The following is a 26,163-nucleotide window of genomic DNA, read 5'->3' as shown; positions in this document are numbered from 1 at the left end:
ACTGTAAAAATGATAAAAGAAATAGTATTTTTAATTTCACCTCATACAATATCATAATGCAATCTCTTTATTGTGAAAGTGCAACTTACAAATGTAGATTTTTTTTATTACATAATGCACTCCAAAACAAAACAATGTAAAACTTCACAGCCTACAAGTCACTCAGTTCTACTTCTTTTTCAGCCAATCACTAATACAAACAAGTTTGTTTACATTTACTGAAGATAATGTTGCCATCTTCTTATTTACAATGTCACCAGAAAGTGAGAACAGGCATTTGCATGGCACTTTTGAATCCAGCATTGCAAGGTATTTACATGCCAGATTTGCTAAACATTCATATGCTCCTTAATGGTTCGCTCACCGTTCCAGAGGACATGCTTCCATGCCAATGACTCTTGTTAAAAAAATGTGTTAATAAAATTTGGGTCTGAACTCCTTTGTGGGAGAATCGTATGTCCCATGCTCTGTTTTACCTGCATTCTGCCATATATTTCATGTTATAGCAGTCTTGGATAATGATCCAGCACATGTTGTTCATTTTAAAAACATTTCACTACAGATCTGACAAAACACAAAGAAGGTACCAATGTGAGCTATTTCTAAAAATAGCTATAACACTTGACCCAAGGTTTAAGAATTTGAAGTGCCTTCCAAAATCTGAGAGAGACGAGGTGTCTTAAAAGAACAACACTCCAATGTGGAAACTACAGAACCCGAACCACCAAAAAAGAAAATCAACCTTCTGCTGGTGGTATCTGACTCAGATGATAAAAGTGAACATGCATCGGTCAGCACTGGTTTGGATCATTTTTGAGCAGAACCGTCAACATGGATGCATGTCCTCTAGAATGATGGTTGAAGCATGAAGGGATATATGAATCTTTAATGCATCCGGCACATAAATATGTTGCGGCGCCAGCTACAACAGTGCCATGTTCTCACTTTCAGGTTACACTGTACACAAGAAATGGGCAGCATTATCTTCTGCAAATGTAAACAAACTTATTTGTCTGAGTGACTGACTGAAAAAGAAGTAGGACTGAGTGGACTTGTAGGCTCTAAAGTTTTACATTGTTTTATTTTTGAATGCATTTATAAGTTCAACTTTCATGATAAAGAGAGTGTATTACAGTATTTGTATGAGGTGAATTGAAAAATACTATTTCTTTTGTTTTTTTATAGCACAAATATTTGTAATAAAAATAAACATAAAGTGAGCTGTATACTTTGTGGTCTGTGCTGTAATTGAAATCAATATATTTGAAAGCATAGAAAATATCCAAAAATATTTAAATAAATGGTATTCCATTATTAACAGTGTAATTAATCACAATTCATGTTTTTAATCATGTGTTTAATCATGATTAATTTGTAATTGCTTGACATTTTGTCAAATTATCAAACATTTCTGTAAAAACCAAAATATTTTCATTAAGATGTGCCTAATGGGATTTGTAGTCTGGGTTCTTTATGCTCCCATTCTCCTCCATGGACCAGCTTTACAAGCCAGAATACAGCTCCCAGGATGCACCATTTTCTTTGGAGAGTGGGGTTGTCATAGGAGTCAGTGACTGTGGTGTATCATGGGAGATGTAGTGTGGACAGAGTCAATAGGGAGAATGAGAGCATAAGATATCTGAATGACAACTCCATGAGGCATGGTACCAACATTTTGAATCAATTTGTTTGGTTTTCAGCCAAAATATTCCAATTGTGATCCAAAATCATTTACAATTTTGGGGCTTTCAGTTTTTCAAGGAAAAAATTAAAAGTTTGTGTGGACAGTAGACCTATGTGAAAAATTGTCTACCTCATCATCCTCCTTAAAACTCTCGAGTGCCGTGACTCTTGTGGCAGATATGGGCCTGGGCAAACCTTAGTGAATTAAGTTAAACTTTATTTAAATTTTAAAGTATTTTTGGAGTCCATTGTATTGAAAATGCAAAATGTATGTATTATTGTGGAATTGTATGCAATGTCAGGGGGGAGGGGAAGAGGCAACACTGAGAAGTGTTTTGAGCTTCAAATTACCTTATAACTGAAACAATTATGTTGTTTGTAGCCTCTGAATATATGTCTACACAGCAAAGAAAACCCTATGGCTGTCCTGTGCCAGCCATCTCAGGCTCACGGGGTCAGGCTGCGGGGCTGTTTCATTGCTGTGTAGAGTTCTAGGCTCTGGCTGGAGCCCGAGTTCTGTGACCCTCCCACCCCTCAGGGTCCTAGAGCTGTCACAGGCCAGCTGTGGGTTTTTCTTTGGTGTGTAGATGTACCCTGAGGAGAAAGCAAAGCAGGCCTGCATAGACAGGATTGCTTGCTGGGCAATTCACAATATGGCAGGGAACTGTGCAGCCTAAAAAATCCCCAGTCAGGAGGGAGAGAGATGCATGTCTCCAACCAAGAGACATGTTGGCTGAGAAGCCAGTAGCTTAGAGAGGGTACTGTTGCAGGACTACAGAGGTGGAATACAGGTGCAGTTGCCCTGAAATGTGACAAATACCTACAGCAGTGGTTCCTAAACTTGTTCTGCCGCTTGTGCATGGAAAGCCCCTGGAGGGCCGAGCTGGTTTGTTTACCTGCCACATCCGCAGGTTCGGCCGATCGTGGCTCCCACTGCCTGAGATTCACCGCTCCAGGCCAATGGGAGCTGTTGGAAGCAGCGCGGGCCAAGGGACGTACTGACCGCTGCTTCCAGCAGCTCCCATTGGCCTGGAGCAGTGAACCGTGGCCAACCTGCGGAATGAGTTTGGGAACCACTGGCCTACAGAAAGCTTCACAACAAGTAGGCTGATGGTGTGCTGGGAACACAGCCTATCATGCTGACCAATATTGGCTTACTGTTTCCTTGTGCTCCCTCATCTGCATGTGGTCTGCACCCACCAGTTGTCTCTGGTCTTATATTTAGATTGTAAGCAATTTGAAACAGGGACTGTCTTTTTTATTCTGCATCTGTGCAGCACCTACCGCAATAGCATCATGGACCATAACTAGGGCTCCTAGGCACTACAGTAATGCAAAGAAATAATATTAATATGATGATGACCCTCTGTACTCCTTGCTTCCTAGTGTCTCGCTCTCTGTGTTTTTTATATTGACACCCATCACTGAAGTATCTGAGTGACTACTGTCTGACCCCTCCTGCTCCCGCTTCCCAAGGAAAAAATGGAGGGACATGTGTGTAATCCTTTCTTGCCATTCCAAACTTTAGTAACCTACTTCCTGTTTCAAAGCAACATAATATTAAGAACCTCATGTCTAGGTTTAGGAAGATTTACCTTCTCTAATGGTTTTTTTTCTCTATTTTCCAGTTTACTCTTTCTTTCTTTCTTTCTTTCTTTCTTTCTTTCTCAGAGTCGTCTATATTTATTTTGCATAATTTCTTAAGGATTTTTTGTCATTACTTTCATATAAAGCCAAGCTGTATAATACATTCATAATAAATAAGCATTGGTATTGTAAGCTTGAGAGAGAATTAATTAGGAATCGGATAACAAAAGAGCATCTCAAAAATAAAATATGAAAAATTAATAGATTTATTGAAGAAGAATAGAGAGCAAAGAGAATAAAAAAGAAAGCTTATGGCAGGAAAGTATGTTTAATGTTTATTTATGTAAAAACAAAAGGTAAAGAAAGTTGGATTAGTGGATAGATGAAAAAAGACACCTGATTAAGATAAATAAAAAATAAGAAAATAATAATGTTTATTGAAATTTCAGAAATTCCACATTTGTCTCATTCTGTTTTCTATGTCATTTGTTCTCTCAGAAAAAAATAAAATAAAATAGAATTAGCCATGATCATAGAATTCATGTTACGTTTCTTTGTACAAAAAAGTTGTTGTCTTTAAAAATGCAAATATATTTTACATGAAAAATTAAGATTCCTGGTAGGAGCAAAGAACAGAAAATAATAGTATTTGTGCAGTAGCTATTCTCACTATTTTCTCAAAAGCACTACTTTAACTGCAAAATGTATCACTTGCACAGCATCTGATGAAAATGCTTTTGGTCTGGTGAATAATTACATGTCTGCAGCCATACACACAAATCATTTTGGCCCCAAAATTAAGCTGTCCTGAGGTATTTAATTTTGATGTGTGTGTATATACGTAAGTAGTGCTGGGGAGGCATTGCGTACCTAGGAAGAGATCATAATTTTGAATATAGGCTTCACACCTATTCATATCATTAAGCTATCTAAACAGTACAGAGTGAATGGCATACACCATTGACTGGGCAAGACAAGTTACCATTAGAATGCTAAGTGTCACATCTCAGCTTTAAAAGAATTCTGATAGTTGCATATTACAGCCCTTGTTTTGGGAACTGTGCACAAAAAATCCCTCTACATGATTTGTATGTGTGTAATTACCATGTCTGCACATGCATTCATAGCAGTTTATTTACTTACTCTAATTTTTAAAGATATGCCTATCTAGATTCCCTTCCTTCCAAAGTCTGGGAGAACAGATATACCTTGCAGAATGCCATGAAGATCAACAGATTTGAGTGTGAACTCTAGCTGCCTTCTCATGGCTAACCCAATGAGCTGTCAGCTGATCTCAACTGCAGTTATAGAAAACGAGGAGTTAGGTGGTTTCTCGAACAGCCAGGATATAAAACATCAAGGGTCCCAGTTCAGCAGGGCACTTAAACATATATGTAACTTTAAGCACCTGGTTAAGTCAAACCCTATTCAGTCAATGGGACTGTTTCATGCACCATGTGCTAAATCGTCACATAAGAAGACTCAATGTGTCTAAAACTAAACTGGTTCTTTATTAAGAAAGCTATTTACAGAGATGCTGCAACTGTAACTATCATTCATGACGTGTGTACACAGAGTGACTTCCTTGTGCCTTCTCCATACTCTTGCTTCCTGCAACTTGTGCTCCTCCCTCCAAGTTCTATGCAGAATGTTACAAGGACTATATTTAAACTTAAACACATGTGTAAGTGCTTTGGTGAATTGGAGCTTTATAGAGCAATAAACGCTTTGACCTGCATTTTGAAATGAATTGGAAACCTGTTCATGTCTTGGTGCACAGATGTGATGTGGTTTCCATGTGAAGTATGGCTGAGAAGTGTAGACTGCCACATTCTGCACTAACGTACATTTCTGAACAGTCTTCAGATGTAGAGGGCATTGCTGTTATGCATTCTCAGAATGACATAGGGTGGAGGTAAGTGAGGTCTACATCTGAGATGCAGTCACAGCTCTCTAGCCAGTCTCATATTGTAAAAGATGTCAAGGCCAGTTCTGTCAGCAGTTGTGATGGAGGGACACAACGAGACCTCAAGTTCTGAATCTATATGGCAAACAGTGGGCACCTGAGTAGGAAGTGTCAAATTGTGCAGGGGGAAAAAAGAAACTTATTCAGAATAAATGTATTCAACTAAAAGAGTTGAATTTGGCTGGCTGTTTTGTGGGTCATATGAGTTGGTATTGACAAGATGGTGAACAGCAATAAACAGGAAGCATGTCCATAAAATTCAACTTATTTTAGAATCCTGGACCAACTAGTCATCATATCGTCTACACAAACTGTACTGTCTCCCAGAAAGAACCCAGAACAATGAGCATTTTAAACATAATCAAATGAATAAATAACTAGACTAAATAGACCCAAGGTGCTAACATTTCATTGGTAATCCAGGTTTGCTTAAAAATACATATATTTTGACTCTTCTGTCAACAGCTATTTTTTAAAATCTCCTGAACTATCATGTTGTTGTTCATTTGTTTATGGATTAAATTTTTCACATCACTGTAAATAACTTCTGAAATGTTGTTCTCTCAACTGTGCTAAGATTTAATATAGCATGGTAATGAGTGGGATGTATAACTTCTGCTTATCTGGTATATTATGGACAGTGCCAGTGGCTCATGGTTATTAAGGATGTTGGCAATGAAACTGAGTCCTTGCTTTCCCAGCACTAGATAAACGGTGTCTGAGCTAACATTTATAAGTATCTTGGAAGACTCATTTGAATACAACCCCTAAGGCTACATACTTTCCTGGATTCCAGAACAACACATAAAGCTTTCACTTTTTGAGATGCATTTGGAACTGATGATGGAATATTACAAAGTCTGGCCATCATTTTGTAGAAGGCACCAAGTAACTATGTCTGAACAGCATGTTCGGGCCATTTTCTGTTATATGCCGGCTCTTTTCAGAGTGAGCCATATATTCTTTCAATGACTTCAAGCAGAAGATAGAGTTCATCTTGCCATCCTGTTTTTATTTGTACCATAAGATTCTTCAGTGTTATAGATTTTATTAGCCATCCTCACTTAAGAGAAATCGAAGGTGATTTTTCCTTCTTCCCTCAATACTAATAGTGGATGCATCACTTTAGAATCAGTGCATTGTGTCCTCTTCATGCAGTGCTAAACTGTGAACAGTGTCTTTACTTAATCAAAACATTTCTTTAATCTAGATGTGTCAACTTTGCATGTCTGTCCGAAAAGTGTATTTTCTCTAACAGTCTAATCTATTTGAATCAATTCTGCTATTAAAATATATGTGTGATATGTTTGTCAGCAGTTTAGCCAATAGCCTTTATTTCATATTTCATGTTCTGAATTCCCGGTGGGCAGAACCAATCTGAATATATTTGGGTTTCTCTGAGGAGTCAATAGGAAGGGTCAGGTAGGCAGTAGCACTAGGCAGGTTCAGGTATTTGCCTGTCTACTGAGTCCATAGTTAATATTGCAGGCGTTGAACTGTGTCTATAATTGTCACCTGTGCATCATATAAATCTAAACAAACTGGCCAATGGCATTTCACAGCCTGCTGTCTTAGGTCGCTAATACATGTGATGTGGAATAGCCATGAGATAGAGAAATGCTTGTCATGTTTCCATACAGGGCCATATTTTCAAAAGACTAGATTTTGCATTTGTCTGATCTGTGCAGACACAACTTTCTGTGTTTGTGCGCAAGTTGAGATTTGTATGAGCAAACCCTAACTTGTATGTGTGCTAAGGGATTGCAGATGGACAAATCTGCTGCTTTGAAAATCGGGATCATAGCTTCTATTGTGGGGAAATTTTACATTCCAGCTTCCAAAGAAAGGAAACGTACAATAGTATTGATGGTATGTAAACGCCTGAAAAGCCCAAACCTTTGATCTGAGATCCCCAGAATTTGTAAGGCTAGGATCTGAATCTGGTTTTCATCTCTGTTCTCTAAGCACTTGATCTTGCTTACTTTCCAGTTAGTGGAAAAACTCCTATTTATTTGAACAATGCAGGTAACTGTCATAGCCTTAGCCAAAATACTAGATGTGAGTATTAGCTGCTTTGGTTAAGCTTGAATTCAGATCCTAGCTTTTGTAGCTCCATCTCATCTCTTTGTATGATTACACTGCATGCATGTTGAGTCTGACCAATTGTTGGCCCAAGGACTGTGAGAGAACTTGAAAAACAATGACAAATCTAACTGGGTTGTATATGCACATATAGGGCTCAATTCACTGCTGAGGTAAGGTGGTGCAACAATTCTGGAATCAATGGAGTTATACCAGCTTGTGCCAACAGCTATTGTGACTCAGAATTCAACTGTAAATTATTTTAAATGCAAAATGTCATAATTGTAGTTGTAGCTGATGACATGTATCATTTCTATCTCACCTGTCCTATTCAGGGGCAACTTGCTGCTGCCTTTCTGAAACCCAATCCATTGGTTTAAAATTTTACTGCAGAAGTTCCTTTTGCACCAACATTTTCCTTGAAAAGTACTTATTTTGGGGGAGGACTGTCTATTCAGTGCTAGAAATTACAAGGTTGAGAAACTTTGTCATAAAATCATCTTGCTCCTCTACCTTTATGTTCCCCTTTATGTTTTTTTCTGACCAGAAGAGATGTATATGTTTCCTTCCCAGCACTCCTGATGCTCTCAGATAAGGCAGACACTTGGGGTGCCCATTCTGCTGGTAGTAATTTCTCTCTCATTTGCATGAAAGGTTGAGAGCAAGACCTGTTTCATTATTTATTTCTTGTTCAATAAAAAATAAATGTTATTGAAAGGAGATACATTGAAACCAGATCCTGATAAGCTTACTACTGTTAGTCACAGGATATACGAGTAGTGTTTACAGGGACCATACAATTCAAAGAATCAAAGAACAGCTCTAGATTGTTTCAATAAGTCTGAGCATTTTGGCCTCTCTGTTGACTGTGTAAGCCAAGAAGATAATCATGTTAATATCTGTCATCCAAGAAATTGAGGGAGACTGTGAATTTATCAAGGAGGTATCAGATGACAATGCCTCATATTCAGTCCTGACCAGGGCTGAACTATAAATAGCAGCCTATGGGTATGTCTATACTTTGAGCTGGGAGTGTGACTATCAGCTCAAGGAGGTATACTCAGACCAGCTCTCATGGAGCTAGTGTGCTGAAAACATAGTGCAGCCATGGCAGCATGGGCAGTGGGATGAGCTAGCCACCCCAAATACATATACATCTGAGACCCTAGGCATGTATCTGGGATAACTAGCCCATCCCACAGCTTACTGCAGTGGCTACATTCTATTTTTAATGTGCTAGCTGAATGAGAGCTAGAGGGGGTATAGCTCTTTGAGCTAGGAATCATACCCTCAGCTGGAATTATAGATATACCCTACGTCTACATTGCAGCCAGAGGTGTGACTTCAGCATGTATAAACATATCCGAGCTAGCCTTGATGTACCTATCTCAAATAACAATAGCTGTGAAATCACAGCAGTACAGGCTATACAAGTTCACCCAGGATCCTGGTTATATACTAGCCTGTAATGCTTCCCATGCTGTCATGGTTTTGTTGCTAGTGGTACCTGAACTAGCTAGATCAAAGCAAGCCTGGATATGTCTACCTGAGATGCAGTCATATCACAGTCTGATTATAGTGAAAGATGGCAGATGTTCACTGATAGCCCATCAAGCAATCCAATGTAAACCACCTAAGGGTGGGCTTTCAAAAGCACTTGAGGTGGTCTACTTTAGATCCCTCTGAAGTGAATATTAAGTCTCTCATTGACTTCCAAGGGAACAGCTTTAGTTCAATACTATTTGAAAATCCCACCTCTAATGACTCAAGCCCATATAAGCTTTACATGAAAATAATCGATACACCCACAAAAAATAGTAGAATTAAACAGTTCTAGAAGGCAGCTGCCACCTAATACTCAGTAGCAATGTCAAGGGGCCTATAGACAATTGGTCCAAACTTCTTGGAATTCCAGGTGGAAAGAGTAGAGAGAACATATGGATTTTGAATTTCAACAAAGCAAGTTCTGGATGTTTGAAATGCTAGGTTCATTCAAGTGGGATTATAGGAATTGTGGGGTAGGGAGGAAAACTTTTATTGTTACAATATTGTGACAGATTTAGTCACAGAACCCCCCTTGGGACTGTTACTTGATGTGCTGAGACTACCTCTGAGCCTGTTTTCTCTGCCAGTTTGGGCCTTCAGAACCCTACCTTGTTGAGCCAGATATGCTAATCTGCTGCAACACAGAGCCAGGGTCTGACCCATGCCCCCAAAGCTGCAGACTTAACTGAAAAGGGCTTAGCAAATGCTCCTGTCTCTCACACCCAGACATCCAGCTCCCAGTGGGATCCAAACCACAAATAAATCCATTTTTACTCTGTATAAAGCTTATACAGGGTAAACTGATAAATTGTCTGCTCTCTAAGAGATGCGCAGCTGTTTGTTCCCCTAGGTATTAATTACTCATTCTGGGTTAATTAATAAGCAAAAAGTGATTTTATTAAATATAAAAAGTAGGATTTGAGTGGTTCCATGTAATAACAGACAGAACAAAGTAAGTTACCAAGCAAAATAAAACAAAACATGCAAGTCTAAGGCTAATAAAGTAGGCAACTGAATACAGGTAAATCTCACCACCCTCAGAGATGTTTCAATAAGCTTCTTTCAAAGACTAGACTCCTTCCTAGTCTGGGCCCAATTCTTTTCAGACCAACGTTGTGGCTTATGGCGTGGGTCCAGCAATCACTCAAACTCCCATAATTACAATCCTTTGTTCCAGTTTCTTTCAGACATCTCTTTGGGGTGGACAGGCCATCTCTTGAGACAGCTGAAGACAAAATGGAGGGGCCTCCAGGGCCTTTTATATTCTTGCTCTTGTGGGCAGAAACCCCTTTGTTCTTCTCTGAAAAATCACAGGAACAAAGTGGAGTTTGTAGCCCCTCGGGCAAGTCACATGTCCATGAACGATTCAGCTCTTTTTTCAGGCCAATGCCATTGTTTACATGTTTGTTTGAATGTTCCCAGGAAAGCTCAGATATAGATTGGCATCTCTCAAAGTCCATTGTCAGTTAAGTGTTTCTTGACTGGGCACTTACTGAGAATAATCCTTTCTCAAGAAGCTGACCAAATGCATCACTGAAGCTACTTAGTATCAAACACATTGAGATACAAGTACAATTAGCCAATATTCATAACTTCAAATACAAAATTGATACACACATACAGACAGCATAATCATAGCCATCAAATTACAATCTTTCTATAGACACCTTACTTGGCCTCCCTTGTACAAGATTTGGTGCACCTATAGGACCTTGGTTGCAACAATGGTCTATAAGGTTACAGTTCATGTCAATAATGTCACAAATATATAAATCCAAAAAATAGAGCATATTTTCATGGTTAATATTTTAATAAAATTCGTTCTTAGTGTTTCACAAAAGAAAAAAAAATTACAGGTTTTGGTAGAGCTATGAAATCTCTCAAGAGAGACAACAGAAATTCTCATGGCAATTGCCACTTTGTTTGAAAAGGCAATAATATAATTAGAGCATCAATAACTAGGGCATGCAATGAATGAGTCAAGAATTATAAAAGTGCTGCATTAAGAAAATAGGAGAAGTTTTTGTAGATCAAGAATATTCATTTTGGAGTAAGTGAGGTACTGATAGATGCTAGCAGCACTGAAAAAGATTCTAGAAATGTTAAAGCAACAACACGGAAACGTGGAAACTTATTATTTAATGGACAATAACATGTATAAATAGCTCTGCTCACATTTTTTGGGGGAAACAACTAAAAGACTTTACAGAGGGTGGAGATCATAGATCTAGTTGTCTTGGAGGCTGGGGACTGTGAATGACAGTAAACAAGAACTCAGTCATTACTGATTTAGAAAGACTGCATTGTGACTTCATTGCATTGCAGCAGAATATACACAACTCTGAAAAGAATAAAGAGATAGATGGAGAAAAGGTGACTCGATTCAGTGTAATGTCACTTAATGGGAGTATGAACTTAAACTAAAGGGAGTCTGGTCCTAAAAGCATTTTAGACATATTTCTTAAAAAGCAATAAAAAAAATAGTGTCAGACTTAATGTATGCTGGCCTTCTTCCATCCTGCTATGTCATGTGTCCCTACGGCAGATGGATAAGAATGCATTATTTACACAGAAGTGTCTTTTGAATTCTCACAGTCACATTTTTCACCTACTTGTATGTTGTACCCCTGAGATTTATTAACAAGGCATCTGGCTGCAGAGCAGGTTATTCACAGAGGGGATTTTTACCATTGTATTCTTACATCAGCCTCTTTTCAGCCTTTGGTATGGAGATGAGCCTATTTTGCAAACACGTGTGCCTAAATTATTGGCGTGCTAATGAATTCCAAAGAAGCAATCTCCAGACTTCTTGAGTTACATGGGTGGAGGCTGGTTCTATGGTGTGCGAGGTGAGGGGATGTGCAGCTAAGAATGATGGGACACCTGAGACTATATTTAGTTCTCTAAGCAAATGGGGAACTGTGACAACATATGATTATCTTATGTGAGGGAGGATATACTTGGCTAGTTTCCCTCCAGTTAAGGCATTATCCAATTATTTTAAAAGCCATGATGGTTTCACATTGGTATTTTTTTCTTCCAGCCCATCTTTATTCTTAATTATATTTATGGTTTTAGAGCCTTGATAGCTTTATAATTGCATATTCTCCTCTGCCAGATAAAGACTGAATCTGTTAGTTCCTCTAGGACTTTGTTGTTATTGTTTTTGTTTATAGCTTTGTTCCAGTTAGAAGGATGATTTAATGTATTAAACGTTAACGTATTCCCTTTTCACCTCTCAGAAACAGGCATTTTAATCCTCAGTACTAGGCATCATATGACTATAACACTGACTTAGTGATTTGGTCTTGTATCAGCAGCCTGCATGGAGCTGTGATGGTGTTAGAATTCAGGACACTAAAGACTGCATTAGTCAAAATATATGCATAAGCCTCAGGGTTCAGCTGACATAGTCACTCACATAGTTGATCCCTGCAAAGACTGTTAAAACCTTCCAGGAAAAAAAAAAGAGAGAGAAGTGTTTTCCTTATTCTAATAATGTTCATTGCTCAGTTTTAGGAAGTAACACTGTGAGTTCCTTTGCTATTGTCACATGATGACTAGATTATAGTCGAAGTCTTCTTTAATTAGCCATGGTGCCTAATTTTGTTCTCATCCATGCCAGTTTTACACTCTTAACTCCATTGGCTAAAGCTCCAAAAGGCTAAAGCACTTGAGAATACTCTGTAGAAGATTATCATTGGAAGGGAGATGGACTGAAGATGTAATAGGAGTTTCCCATCTCTACATTTTACAAGTCTGGTCCTCCTTTTACCTAAATGTAAAGTAACTCCATTGTAGCCATTTACATTTAGGTAAAAGGAGGACCAGACTTGTAAAATGTAGAGATGGGAAACTCCTATTAGATCTTCAGTCCATCTCCCTTCCAATGATAATCTTCTACAGAGTATTCTCAAGTGCTTTTAGCCTCTTCTCATTGACCACTCCTTCCACAACCTCAGTCCTCTTCAATGCCCTTTTCTAGACCAAATCCAATTTGTCAATACCTTTCTTAAATTGAAACACTGTCAGATAGCTTTCCAATGGTGGAATGATTCCAATGATTCTAAAGAGGAATTGTTACCTCCTTGGTCTGTGCGCTTATGAGCTCATATGTGCAGCCCAATCTGGTGTAAACACTTAAAATGTATAACTTTATAACATTTTGTAAAACACTGTATCCTTCTGGTCACAAAACTTAACAGTCTAGCTAGCCTATCTAATTTCTATGCCCTATCTATCTATTTTTTCTCTCTTATCTATCTGTAGGCTATCTCTATTCATATCCACAATTAAGTAATTTATTAGGACAATAATGAACTTGATCGTACAATGGGAGTTTTGCTGCAGAACTTCAGAATTGGACCGAATGTTTTTTTTTCCTTTCAGAAGTGAGGCAATTTCACAGCAGATACACAGTCCATGCTTTCCTCCCACCCTCCACTTTAATTCTGTTTCTGTCAGAAATCAGAATCCTGTGACTGATGTTCCAAATGAACTGAGGTGATATTGAGGTTCTGAACTTTACCTGAGCATGTCATTCACCTGAAGGAGCTCTAGACCTCAGATGGCTCAACACTATTCTTCAGAAATGAGACAGGAACAAGTATTGATTTTTTTTTCTTTTAAACTGAGTACCTAATGAACAAATGAAGATATGGCCAGCCCTGGATTTATTATCTAACAGGCTTCTTACAGTTCAAATGTACTGACAACAATTTGCTGCAATCCTCCTTTCTATCTATCTATCTATCTATCTATGTTTTGGACATAAATTAGATCAGTTATGCTGCACTGCATTTCTATAGCAATTTCAGAGTTCTCACATGTAAAATATATGCTTTGGACCTGACAGGAGTCTGGTACAATATTGCAGCATGTTCTTGTTGGCTACTTAACAAAGTAAACAAAATTAAAAACCATGGGGAAAGAGAATACATCATTCCCCGAAGGCGCACATGTTTCTTCAAGTTGAAAATTACACATTTATGAGAAAAGTCAAGTGCTTCACAATAGAGAATGAGGTATCTCAAATCAGCTGAAGTTAAATGAAATACACATATTGAACAGATAGCTGAATCAAGTACACAGGTTTAAAGTAAATGTATGCTCTCTTTTCAAGAAGTTGGTAGTGAATATATGCTTGGAAGATGCTATGAGGAACAGGAATCAGGAATCATTTATAAGAAAATATTTATATTAAAATGTAGGACCTGATCCTGCAAGTTGCTGATGTATCCTGTGAGGATAAAGCCAATGGGCATGGAAGATAAAAAGGACCAGACTTGCCAAGGTATTTTTAGGCACCAAAAGATGCGGATAGCACCTAGTGGGATTAGCAAAGGTGCATAAATGAGCTAGGTGCCTCTCACTGACTTTCAATTAAAATTAGGAACCTAACATGCTTAGGTACTTTTGTAAATTTCACTAGGCATCTATCTATATCCTTTGATGTCTAAATACCTTGGTAAATCGGGAGGCTTGTCTACACTGAACATGAGTGCGTGGCAAGCCAAGGAGTATGTAAAAGCACACTACAGAACTTTTGGTGAGCTGCAGCCATGTCCACTTAGAACATTCCTACTCAGCAAGCTAGGGGACTGTAGATTCACTAACTTCCCATTTAATGTGCCACATTAAACAGGATTGGGTCCTAAAAGAATTCCCCTCCCCCACTGCAGTCTCCCTTCTCTGAAAACATAAATGATCTCTTCAGTCATTTGCCTTCAACAAAATCATGTTTCTTCTTTTTCTAAACTACAAAGACCATCCATTTACCTTAAACCTGTGACAAAGTGTTCAGCACCTGTATGTTTTCAGAGTTAATGTAATTGAACTCAAATTGCCTCTTTCAAATTTGTAGTGCTAATGATAATTGATATTATTGACTCACCTCATTATGTTTGCTTGTTGTTTAAAAGAAAGACACACTTTACATTTGATGTTTGAATGCATTATTGCTGAAGCAAAGACAAGGAAGTGCTTGGTTTGAGAGGCAGAGACGTGGGGAAGACATCTTCAACATATTATATAGAAATCTTCAGCACACTGATGAAGGCTTTACTTTCTATCCATAAACTCTTGTGTTGGGTTGCTGGAGTCATAATAACTACTATGTTCTTCTTCAGAGGTGGCTTCATTTTGGTGCTGGGTAAAGAGACTTCTCTGATTGGGTGAAATTCACCCAAGTTAGGAGGACCATCACATAGCCCACTTCACCACTTAAACCCTGATTAGGGTCTAAGTGCTGAGCACCCATGTATAGGACCCTTTGTGTGTTGCTGTAAGAGTCTCAATGCCAGCCACACTGGGAGCAAGCTAGGGATGGTCTGGTGTCACTCTGAGGGAGGGGCTGTGGACTTGTGTTTATGTGGTTCCAGTGGCTTTGCATAACCCAGTGTTTCTCAAACTGGGGTCACCGCTTGTGTAGGGAAAGCCCCTGGCAGGCTGGGCCGGTTTGTTTACCTGCCCCATTCGCAGGTCCATCCGATCACGGCTCCCACTGGCTGTGGTTCGCTGCTGCAGGCCAATGGGAGCTGCTGGAAGTGGCAGCCAGTAAGTTCCTCGGCTCGCACCACTTCCAGCAGCTCCCATTGGCCTGGAGCAGCGAACCGCGACCAGTGGGAGCTGCGATTGGCCGGACCTGCTGATGGGACAGGTAAACATACCGGCCCGGCCCGCCAGGGGCTTTCCCTACACAAGCGGCGACCCCAGTTTGAGAAACACTGGCATAACCATTGTAGAAGGGCTGCAGATGTTATTCCCGTATCCTGACTGCTTCACACTTGGCCCTAATGGAGCCAGAATACTCCATCTCTACATAGAAGGAATGAATTTAACAGTAATGAATATGAATACAGTGAAACTCTATTTGTTTTCCTGTGGAAGAAACAAAAAACAAAACAAAAAACCCCCAAACAGCTTCACCACAAGAGGGTACAATTATAATTTGCAATTCCCCATAACATTTGAACATGTAAAAGACATGAGGCAAAAGGCACAAAGCAGGAACAATCTATATACATAAAGTGGGATCCTTTTGCAATTTCAGTGGGGTATGTTTCCTATTTAAAATGTAGTTGAAATGTTGTAAATATATGGTTGCATATGTTGTTAATTTTAATTGGTAAGAGCCAAAATATTATCTCCCCTTTACTTTGGGCTGGGACAATATGCTGTAATTTATTATATACTGTGCTGCAGCAGTGGAGAGAGAAAATGCTATATTCCTATAGTACATAAACTGCGGCACTGCAGGAAAAGCTGCCTTTAAAAACAACAATAAAATGGATATTAACAGGGTAATTCATTATAACTCATATAATAATTCCAGGAGTCTTTTTATATCTGTCTTCCTACAGCATAAACGATTCTATGTAGTAAATCAATATATAACAATTAGCTCTAAATTACAGAATCCAATTTAATGCCAAGTGATAAGTCCTTATGCTAAGCTGGAAATTCAACTGCTGTCAATTTGTTATGAAACAACCTCTGTGAGAATCTGAAATAACATAATCTACTGTCCAGGTCATGTATCATCATAATCTAAATAGTATTGCTGAGATTAGATAAGGTAGTGTTGATAAATTAAATGCATTTGCAACAAAATGCTTCAGATAAAAGAGATGAATACTTTGGTTATTAACTTTTAACACGGGCTTATATTTAAAATACTAGACAAAAATGTTGGAGTAAAAATAATTCATTAACTGATAATCCTTTATTATCTTTCCTTCCCACTTGGGGGAAAGGAGGTTTTTCAAATATTAATCAATCAGTCAATAATGTGGAAAATTTCAGAATGATAAATCCAAATTTTGAGAATACACTCATACTGACATGAGTTGCTCTGTTGAAGTCAATGGAATCAGTTGTGAAAGTGAGAACTACTGCTGTGAGAAAAGGTTTCAGGCCTGGAACCTACAATCAGCATAGGATAATTTTCAGTAGAACTGCCTAGCAAGCCTAAAGCTTGCAAGCCTAAAGTTAATTAAAGTAAAAGGAGAAATCACAATGGAAATTCAACTACAGTATTGTGTTTTATTTGTATTTGTTGTGTTTTTGTTTGCTACCCAGATATTTTGTCTGACTGAGGACAGTAAGAGCCATTGCTTCAGTAAAAATTGCAGAGAGGAGCAGGAGAGATGGACTGGATGGGGGAACATAGGGTGAGCAATGGTGCTCACCTGTTCCACTAAGCCTTTGGCTCACATTGTATTTGCTCTAGTTGTGTGTGATCGTGGCTCAGGAAGGTTATGCTGGAAATCAGTGTTGCTGTAAGTGCAGGATGTTTTCTATGGCTTTTGCTGGGCAGCTAGAGAAGGGTAGGTTGAAAATGGTAGTAAGTCTCTTAGAAAGCTCTGCTGGTTGTGGACACCATGGATCATCAATGAGAGAAGACAATCCAGCTGGCAGCTTTGGGATCAATGGGTTTGGCATGGATCCGTGGACTCTGTAGGTTAGAGGTCCAGCCCTCTACTCTCTTCATGACCAACTCAACTTCTTTCTGTCCCTGGAGGGAGCAAAACACACAAGTGAACTTTACAAAATGTCTAGGCCCTCCATCCTTAGTAAAGTTTCTGTGGTAGGGTACAAAAGGCTGTGAGTACTTAAAGTGTGTGTTTTCTTTGTTCTGGGCACACCAATATGTTCTCTCCTGAACCAGTTGTGCTTTCAGAATCAACTACAGATAGTCCAAATATACAAATATACAAATACTGGCAGCCAATAGGCAGCTTTTCATCCCAAGCAGGAAAACAGAAGTAATTCTGAAAGCTTTTCCAAGAGACGCCTGGAGGGGTTTATTTGCCAAAGTTTGAATCTCTAATAAACAGCTTGCTGCTATTCTTATTTTGAAGTCCTTATATTTAACATTTGTTGATGTATTGCTATATTCACAAGGTGTACAAACAAGGCAATGAAAAGAGGCTTTTGCATGAATGCCATCAAGGCAGACTGTTTACAAGGACTTTCATCTTATAGGAGGCGTCCTTTAATTTTACATTGTATGAAATAACTTGGAATTGTTAAATGAAAGACCCTTTATCTGTGTTTTTGGTATGTGAATTGCACATTTACCAATGATTTCTGCCCTGGGAGGAGGGGAAAATAAGTCCTGGAGCTTTAAAATGCTACATGTCTTGCAGGAAAGGAGTATGTGTTTTAGAGAAACTCAAAGTTTTCAATGAAATTCAAGGCAGGTTCTACCTTTCTCATTCTCCCTTCTCTGCAGAAGTGGAATTTGAATATGCCAGGAGTGTAAGCACAAATCCTTCCCCTCTATTTGCAGGTGTGGAGGGCCCCTGACACAGCAGAATTACATTTAATTAAAAATTATTGATTAGAACAGAGTCACCATAGATTTATACCTATGAGACAGAACAGAATTCAGAACCTTGTTTATAATGGTATGATTTTGCAGGTATGCATTTTATAATTTATGGTATGTGTACTCTAGGGGGTGGTATGGTGGTTTTATTGGCAGGATTTTGGGATGTCTGTATGGATAAGACATGAGGGCATGCCACAGGAGTGCCTTTGTGTGCTGTACCACGGGATCATGTATTCTGTGTACAGCATACCACATCAATTAGAGAAGAAAAAAAAACCCTATGATCAAAATGTTTTAGACCAGTGATTCCCAAACTGCAGTCCAGAGAGCACTTGCTGTTGGTCCCTAAGGAGTTGATTGGACACAGACTGCTGGCTTCCCTTTATTATTTCCAGCTGCTAAATTGCATTAAAAGCTAAAATACATTAAACACTTTCCTCATATTTCTTTTCTATGTAAGCAGGATGTGAAATAGCAAATGAGAATCCTGGACTTTCCTTGCTATGAACATATCATTGTGGGGGGCTGGGCAACCCAACTTAAAGTAGAACTATTTAAACAATGTTTATTTGACTCAATAATGGTACCAAAAATCAGTTCCAACCTTGGGGATTAACTTGGGAAAATAACACATAGGCAGGTGCTTTTCCAGCACGATGCTTCCTAACCTATATTTGAGTCAAACGCCTAGAACTCAATAAAACTAGTTTATAGAAACTAAGCTTTCTTACCTCAAAATGAAAATGAGTTTTGTTATTTATGTGTCCTTGCAATTCACTCTGTTGCTGAATAGACCACATTTTCTTCTACAAACCTGTAGCATATAAAATGAATTATTGCTAAAGACTTATTTAAAAGTCATATCTAGTTGCTTCCCTCTTTCTACCCATGTGAAAAAAAAAGAAAGCTAGTTTTAACACTATACTCCTAAAACTTATGTTTTGCTTTTTCCACCTTATTATATTAGCAGTTTTGCTGAAAGCTGGCTTCCTAGTAACAGTAGCAAAATTGGTTTTATATGCATTTTACTATGCGTTTTCAGGAGCCATTTTCATTCTTTACATTAGGAAGTCTCAAAGCTCTAGGGAAATTTAAGTAAAAAATCAATGGATCAAATTCAGACCTGGTGTTAATAGGTACAACTACCACTCCATTCAATGAGAATTGTGTCTGCTTATTCCAGAGCTAAATTTGGCTCGAATATCTTATGTCACCTGACTCCCTGGGGCAGATACACCCTTCTTGCACATCTGAGGCATTGCAAAAGGAACAGAATCCACTGTGATAGGGCATATGTCCCATCCTGGCTCTGAGAGAATTAATAGGGCCTGAGCAGCCAATTAGGCTACCTGGCTGCACCTGGAGGTGAGGGCAGAGAGTTAGGCTTACTAAGACAGGAAGACTAGCTGGGAAAGGAGCTAGTGCTGACTATAAAGAAGAGAAGTACAGATAAGCAGGTGGCTCCTTAGAGAAACTCTGCAGTTACTTTTAGAGATTAAAGACTAGGGAGAGTTAGTTTAGTGATTCTCTCTTGAGTAGGAAAATCTGGGAGTGAGTAAAAAGAGATACAGAGAAGATACTGTTATAGAGAAAGCTCTGGTGATGAGGAGCCCTGGTAAAAAAGCAGGAACTGGACTTCTGGACAAAGAGTGCCCTGGTAGGTGTTCAACTGAGGAACCAATTGGAATGAAATATCCTGCCTGAGGAGGGAAGAATTGGATTGATATTTGTACTTTTACTTTGGGATTTTTCTTGGGGGGTTTCTATTGAAGAGTCCTGGCCCTGTGAGAAGGTGAACTTTCAGAGGCTGTGGGAAAGGCCTGCTGATATGCTAAAGTAGGAAAAAGTAAAGGAATTCAGCAGCAAGGAGTTTGAAGGAGAAGACATTGGCTGCTGGTTATAGGCTGTCTGTGCTGGAACCCAGTTTGGTGGAGGGGGAATTGTTCTCCTATCTGTCACTGGGGAAGGTGGCATGAGGCCCCTGAGAAGGGGACAAGTATGTCTGATAATTCTTAAGAAAAGGACATAAGGACCATGGGACCCAGGGTCAGGACTGAAGACCTTTTGTAAGAACACTGGACTCTTTTTCTGTTGGACTTTAGTTCCACCCCTTCAAGGGTAACAAAGAGTGATGTGACAAGAAGGCTGAATTGTGAGAAGAGAGGCCACTGCAGGACTGGAGCAAACATTGGCAGGGCATGCTAGAGGAAAGAGCCTGTTATGTTACACCCACCAAAGAGTACTCCAGAGGTGAGTCTACCCTTCTGTACCACCCACATTCTCCCAGCTGGGAATTTTGCTTGCTGACAGGTTTAGTGCTAATGACACTAGTAGCCCCCTAAGAGGGAGTACTTAATAGTCATACAGATCCCTGCTGCTATTCCCAGTGAAGTTAATGACTAAAGTCCCATCCACTTCATGAGAAGCAGGATTGGCCCACAAGAGAGTGTCATTCATTCTAATAATGACAAACTAGTGGCTCTCTACATAGCTGGTCATTAACTACCAGAAATTGCCTAACTCAGAAGTCATTCTTGCTGTTGTAAATGTAATGAGCAAATAACTTAACTTGTATGCAATGAAAAATAAACCGCTGAACTGTAGGATTTCCTGGATGTGGAGTTCTGGTTACTGTGCCAAGGTAAAATTGTGCCAGGACTTCACCTCTAATCTCTTCCTTAGCACAAGAAGACAAGCAAAATAACTAATATAGAACAGAAGGACTTCATTCTTAAGAGTTCTGGTAGGCCTATAATGCACCCTAACAGACATTGTTCCTTTATAAACAATTATTTTTAGTGACTAGGCTGTTTAGTTATCAAAGAATTTTGCAAATATATTCTGTCTTTGTAGTGCTTGCTGTGTTTTGGTACATGTAAATGAAAAAGATTTTGACATTATCTTGATTTAAAAAAGTTGATTGCAGCTGAGGAAAATAGGCTATAATTTCCCTTCACTAATCACCTTGCACACCCTTACCACAACAGAGAATTAGTGTGGTGGCTGCTCATTATTAATTACAGAACTGGAGAACATTTTCCAGTGGAAATTAATTAATTAGGTTCCTTTGGGTGGGAGAAAAATAATGTGGCAGAGGAGTTAGGGTCATGATTCCCTACATCAGGTTTTTTATAGTTTATGATATTAGATCTGACAAGTTCTGCATTGAAGTTAGTCTTGTTCATACAGTAATGATATTCTCCTATTTTGGTCAACTTACTAGCTTTTGTACTCTTTACTTGTTGACACTTTGGCTTTCCCTTATAATTACAATGTATTTCTGAAACCTGGTTTCCTTTTTTGCATGAATTCTGAGCTAGGAACCCTAATTATGTTCATTTTAGTTTGGCTGGGTACCTTAACCATTTGAGAGAGAGAGAGAGATCAAATGTGTACTCCCAGGCCAGTAAATTGTTGTGACATCCACTGGCAACTGAGGTATAAATGTGGTTTAACAGAATAGCTTATGCCTGAGAAGTTAGGGGAAATACACTCTACCCATATAAACTCCTTTATATATAGGATCCACACTAGGGTTTTCTAAACCAATATAGTTAAATCACTCCAAAAATTGTGTGGATAAGCCCGAACGTTCACATTTTATTGCCCAAACTAGAAGAGCAAAGTGAGCTTCCCCCGCCCCCAACCCAACACCCAACACACACACATTGTCTCTCTCCCTGTAAACAAATCCCACTCATTTACAAGTATATCTTCATGGTTTTGACTGGTTAGTTTTGCTTACTTATGGGGGAAAGAACTGTTCTTAGTCCAATTCATTGCTGATTCATTTTCTTCTATTCATTCAATATTGTCTCTTATAGCACGTCAATTTTTTTTTCCACAAAATGTTTTTTGTTTGGGGAGAGGGGAGGCAAAAATGCAGATTTGGTGACACTGCTATATACTGGTATAACTGTCCACACTAAAGGTTGTACCAATATAACTAGTGGTATAAAAATCTCACTCCTAATCAAAATAATTAAATCAGTTCAAAAACTATGTGTAGACCAGGCCTTTGTTTCAGCAATTCTGGGTTTACTTTGTCAGTTAACAAACCTAACAAACAAATGATATTTATTTTAAGATATTTCTCCTAGGGAATGTGAACGTGCATGTGAAGTTGCTGAACAATATGAATTCAAAATACCAAGTTGCAAGTATCTGAAAAGCAGGGTGGGCACGCGTGTTGTGAGGGAATTTATAATGGAAAGTCTGATGGAGCTCTAACTCTAGCAGCATGACTACTGCAGTGATTATTCTTTATTGCCATGGCATTTGCTGCTGAAATAGTGGTGGGCAGATCCTAATACTCTCAAAATTAATGTGCAGTAACCTCCTCCAGATGAGGTATTGCCCAAGGTATGGTGTTTTGAAACCTAATATATCAAAATGATTATACTTCTCCATTTAAGTTGGTTAGGTCACTCTCCACACATGTGCTGCTTCGAAGTTACTGTCCATAATTTCAGAATAAATATACATGGAATGGGAGAACCTGGAAAATACCAGTCAGAATATTTTCCAAGTCCTCATTAATACAAGTCACAATCTGTCTCTGCTCGAGCAGCTTTATAGCTGGGAGAATATTATGGCACAGATTTGCCTTGTAAAATTGGGGGTTTTGTTGTTTATCTCCCTCTCCTCCTCTTATGAGCAACACACTTGTGGCCCAAATAGCAACTACTTCATGCCTGGACCACCCATTGCTTTCAGTGGGAGTTCTACTTTAGAAACAGAAAGAATCAGACCCCTAGAGCTGAATTACAATTGTGGTAGTCATAGTCTGATGTAACCCAGAGAGAGACTAACCCCTGATACGAATGTGCAAATGAAACAGGGAGCCCTGGCCTAAGTGTGGTTCAACAGATGCAAGCAATTATCATGTGGTAGTCTCTAAAAAAGTTCATCTTGCCGAATTTAGTTTCCTTTGAAAATAGAGAAATCACAAAGAGTGATTTCTAGGTTTTTTTCATGTATTCATGCAGTCATTCAGCTCTCTGCAGGCCACGATTGATGTATGGTCCACAGTCTGAAAACCACTGCTTTAGTGTTTGCAAAGCACCTTGGGATCATCCAGAGGCAGGTGCTGTAGAAATGCAAAGTTATCAATAGTATCTTAATTGATCATTAGACTGTAATTAAGTATAATACTTTTTTTAATTGGTATGAGTTTCAAATGGGGTCTGATCATTCCAGGCCCTCTAAGAAAAATGCCCATATGCTGGACTGAATATGTCTGTCAAAAAAGTAATAATCACAAACCAAGGGAGGTGAAGGGGTGAGTTTCAGCTCTGTACTGGGAACAGGGGCAGCAGAGCCTTCCCAAAAGTGGAGGGAGCAGGGCCCCATCCTTGCCCTTCCTGCAGGGCCCCTGCCAAGCTGAAAGCTGGAGTGGGCTGGGAGCTGCGGACAGACCCTCCAGCTGCCCCAGGTGGGGAGCTGAGAGCAGGCCCTGGCCTGTGTCCTCGCCCTGAGGGTCCCCCACCCAGGGCGGGAAGGTCTGATTCCCACACAGCTGCCCAAGTGCCTCTTACCCTGACCCGGCTCCAGCTGGGGGCCACAGCCCGGCCGTGATAAGAGCCACACGTGCAGCTGTAGGGATCCACAGACCCTGCAACTGCCCGGGGGTGGGGGGGCATGAGTTGGGGACACAGGCTGGGATCTGCTCTCAGCCCCCAACCCTGGGCAGGTGGAGGGTCGACAGCACAGCACCCCACAGCTGCTCGGACTCCCCAGACAGGCTATAGCTGCCAGCCTGTCCATGGTGGGCAGGGCCTCTGGGGGCGGGGGGAGATGAGGCAGGGCCCGTGGTGGAAAGTAGGAGGGCCATGCCCCCCGACCCTCCTCATTCACCCCCTAACTGGGAAAACAATTGGGTAGATGCCAGCAGGACAATGAAAAGAGACATGAGTTGGTGGAGGGGTAGATGTAACAACTTAGTAGTGAGACTATTCTTCCCCCTCCCCCACCCCACCCCCAAAAGGAAAAACAAATTAGCTATTTTGGACCAATGAAGAAAGAAAAATAAAAACTACCCTTGACTTCTGCATGCGAGCCCCAATCAGTGTGATGAGGATGATACTATTGACATTGCTATTTACATTCATTTTCAAAGTGATGTTTGTTACAACCTAATGCTAATGTAAGCTTTCTTCCCTTTTTATCAAGAGAATGATGTACTCAGTTTTAACTACTGGCCATATGATTTAATAGCTTGTACATGACCACCTGCCAATGATGCACCATAGGAGAAGGCTATCTTCTCTGGGCCTGGAAGGAATGATTGACATGATTTGGCACACTTCTCAATTTTTTTTCATTCAAATTCTTCCATTATTTCTACCCAGGCAGACCCTTGCCCCCAGGCAAAGCCCCATTGAAGGCATCTATGCAGCTCATGGACTGCTTGCATGGAACAGGTTGCAGCAGGTTAGCTGGGAAATGTTTTACACTGTCATAGTGAAACCTGTCTACTTGTATGTTAAGATCTTGGAAAGTTAAATGGACATAGTCAACTTAAAAATCATACATCTGTTTAATGGCTAGGCTGTTTGCGAACAGATACTTGCATAAATTCAATTACAATTGTCTAACATCAGTTATGTCAACAATTTTATTTTAGTTACAACTTGTAGGTGCAAAGCTCAAGGCTATTTTTGAAAAGTTAATCCTTAAAATGCAATATGTCTGCCATTGATTAAGTCAGTTAAATTGTGCCCTTTGTGGGTATAAAATAAGAAATCAAGGTGGCTTTTCTTATGAAAATATAGTGCCAAAGGTACTCATTCCATTGCTTTTAATAGTTGTATAAAGTACTATAATATGGATTTTGTATGTGCTGTAGACATAGCAGCAAATACAAACATATATTCATTTATGTTCTTCAGTGCTAGCCCTGAGTTAAGAAAGACCACCCTCACTATCAAACTTGCACGAGCACCGGAAATACAACATAGATGCACCCACACATGTAGAGCAACATTAAACTAGGGTAATGTTTAATTCAAATTGTAATGTCTTTAATGTGCAAAGCCTTTTTATACTTTGGATTTGCTATATATTTGTTCTTTAGAAAAGTCCGTTTTCAAACCAGATGGCTTCCCTTAATTAATTCTTATCACAGAGATATCTTTGTCATAAAGTACTTTTTATAACAGACGAGCAGAATTTTATAAGTGCTTTTGTTTACCAGATTACTAAAAGAATAACGATTTCACAGGGGAAGTGCTGTCGTAATTTTATCTTTAATTCTTCCAACATCCTTGACATTTAAAGGCAATTCTAATATTATTGCTATTGAATTGCAAAAAAGAAAGGTGTTGGATTTTTATTGATTTTTAAATGCATATGTGTGCTCAGAAAGATGGCATTTCAAAACCTCCTCTAAATGTAAGTTTTCATTTTCAAAATGAACAACACATAATAGGCTTCATTGATGTCAGGGCCTGAATATGGAAGGGGAAATGTTAGTTTGTGTCTCAAAGCTCTGAGGAACTTAAGAATGTACTTTACAATCCACAGAGAGAATGAAAGGTAACAGCAATGTCACGTATTAAGTTCAGAGAATTTGACTATACAAGCACCAAGTCTTTAGCAGTGACAACAACCTTCAGTGTTGAAGGTTATCACTTTCATTTGCAATGCCAAGCATAAAATGACCGCCCTCTTTAAGGTAACTCAAACTTGTTGTGCATGGTTGTAATCATACTTGCTTTTTTATGAGCTCTGTGCATTTTTAAATGTGTTTTCAAATAAGAGTACAATTCCATAGTGACTATAAAAGGCAGACTGATAACATTTCCCACTCTTACGTTGTGAAGATTTCCTTACATACCCTATTAGCTCTCACTGTATCTTAGTCTTGATCTGCCAAAGGCCAAACTTCTTTTTGACCTTAAGATCTGTGGTCAGTCGTATCTAATTATGTAGTGGTGGTTTTATGATATACACGTGTCCGTTAGAT

General features: G+C 39.2%; 1 long non-coding RNA gene across 1 annotated transcript; it reads right to left on the bottom strand.

Moving 5' to 3' along the window:
- Window positions 1-15,869: 15,869 nt before the first annotated feature.
- LOC120384776 lies at window positions 15,870-19,453 on the bottom strand. Its single transcript, XR_005589100.1, has 3 exons — window positions 19,321-19,453; window positions 18,929-19,011; window positions 15,870-17,378 (listed from the first exon to the last, which is right to left on the bottom strand). It is a non-coding gene; the product is annotated as an uncharacterized LOC120384776 (long non-coding RNA).
- Window positions 19,454-26,163: the final 6,710 nt, after the last annotated feature.

Source organism: Mauremys reevesii, linkage group 16 (assembly GCF_016161935.1).
Source record: "Mauremys reevesii isolate NIE-2019 linkage group 16, ASM1616193v1, whole genome shotgun sequence".
Classification (NCBI taxonomy): Eukaryota; Metazoa; Chordata; order Testudines; family Geoemydidae; genus Mauremys; species Mauremys reevesii.
This window is presented reverse-complemented; position numbering and strand designations above follow the sequence as displayed.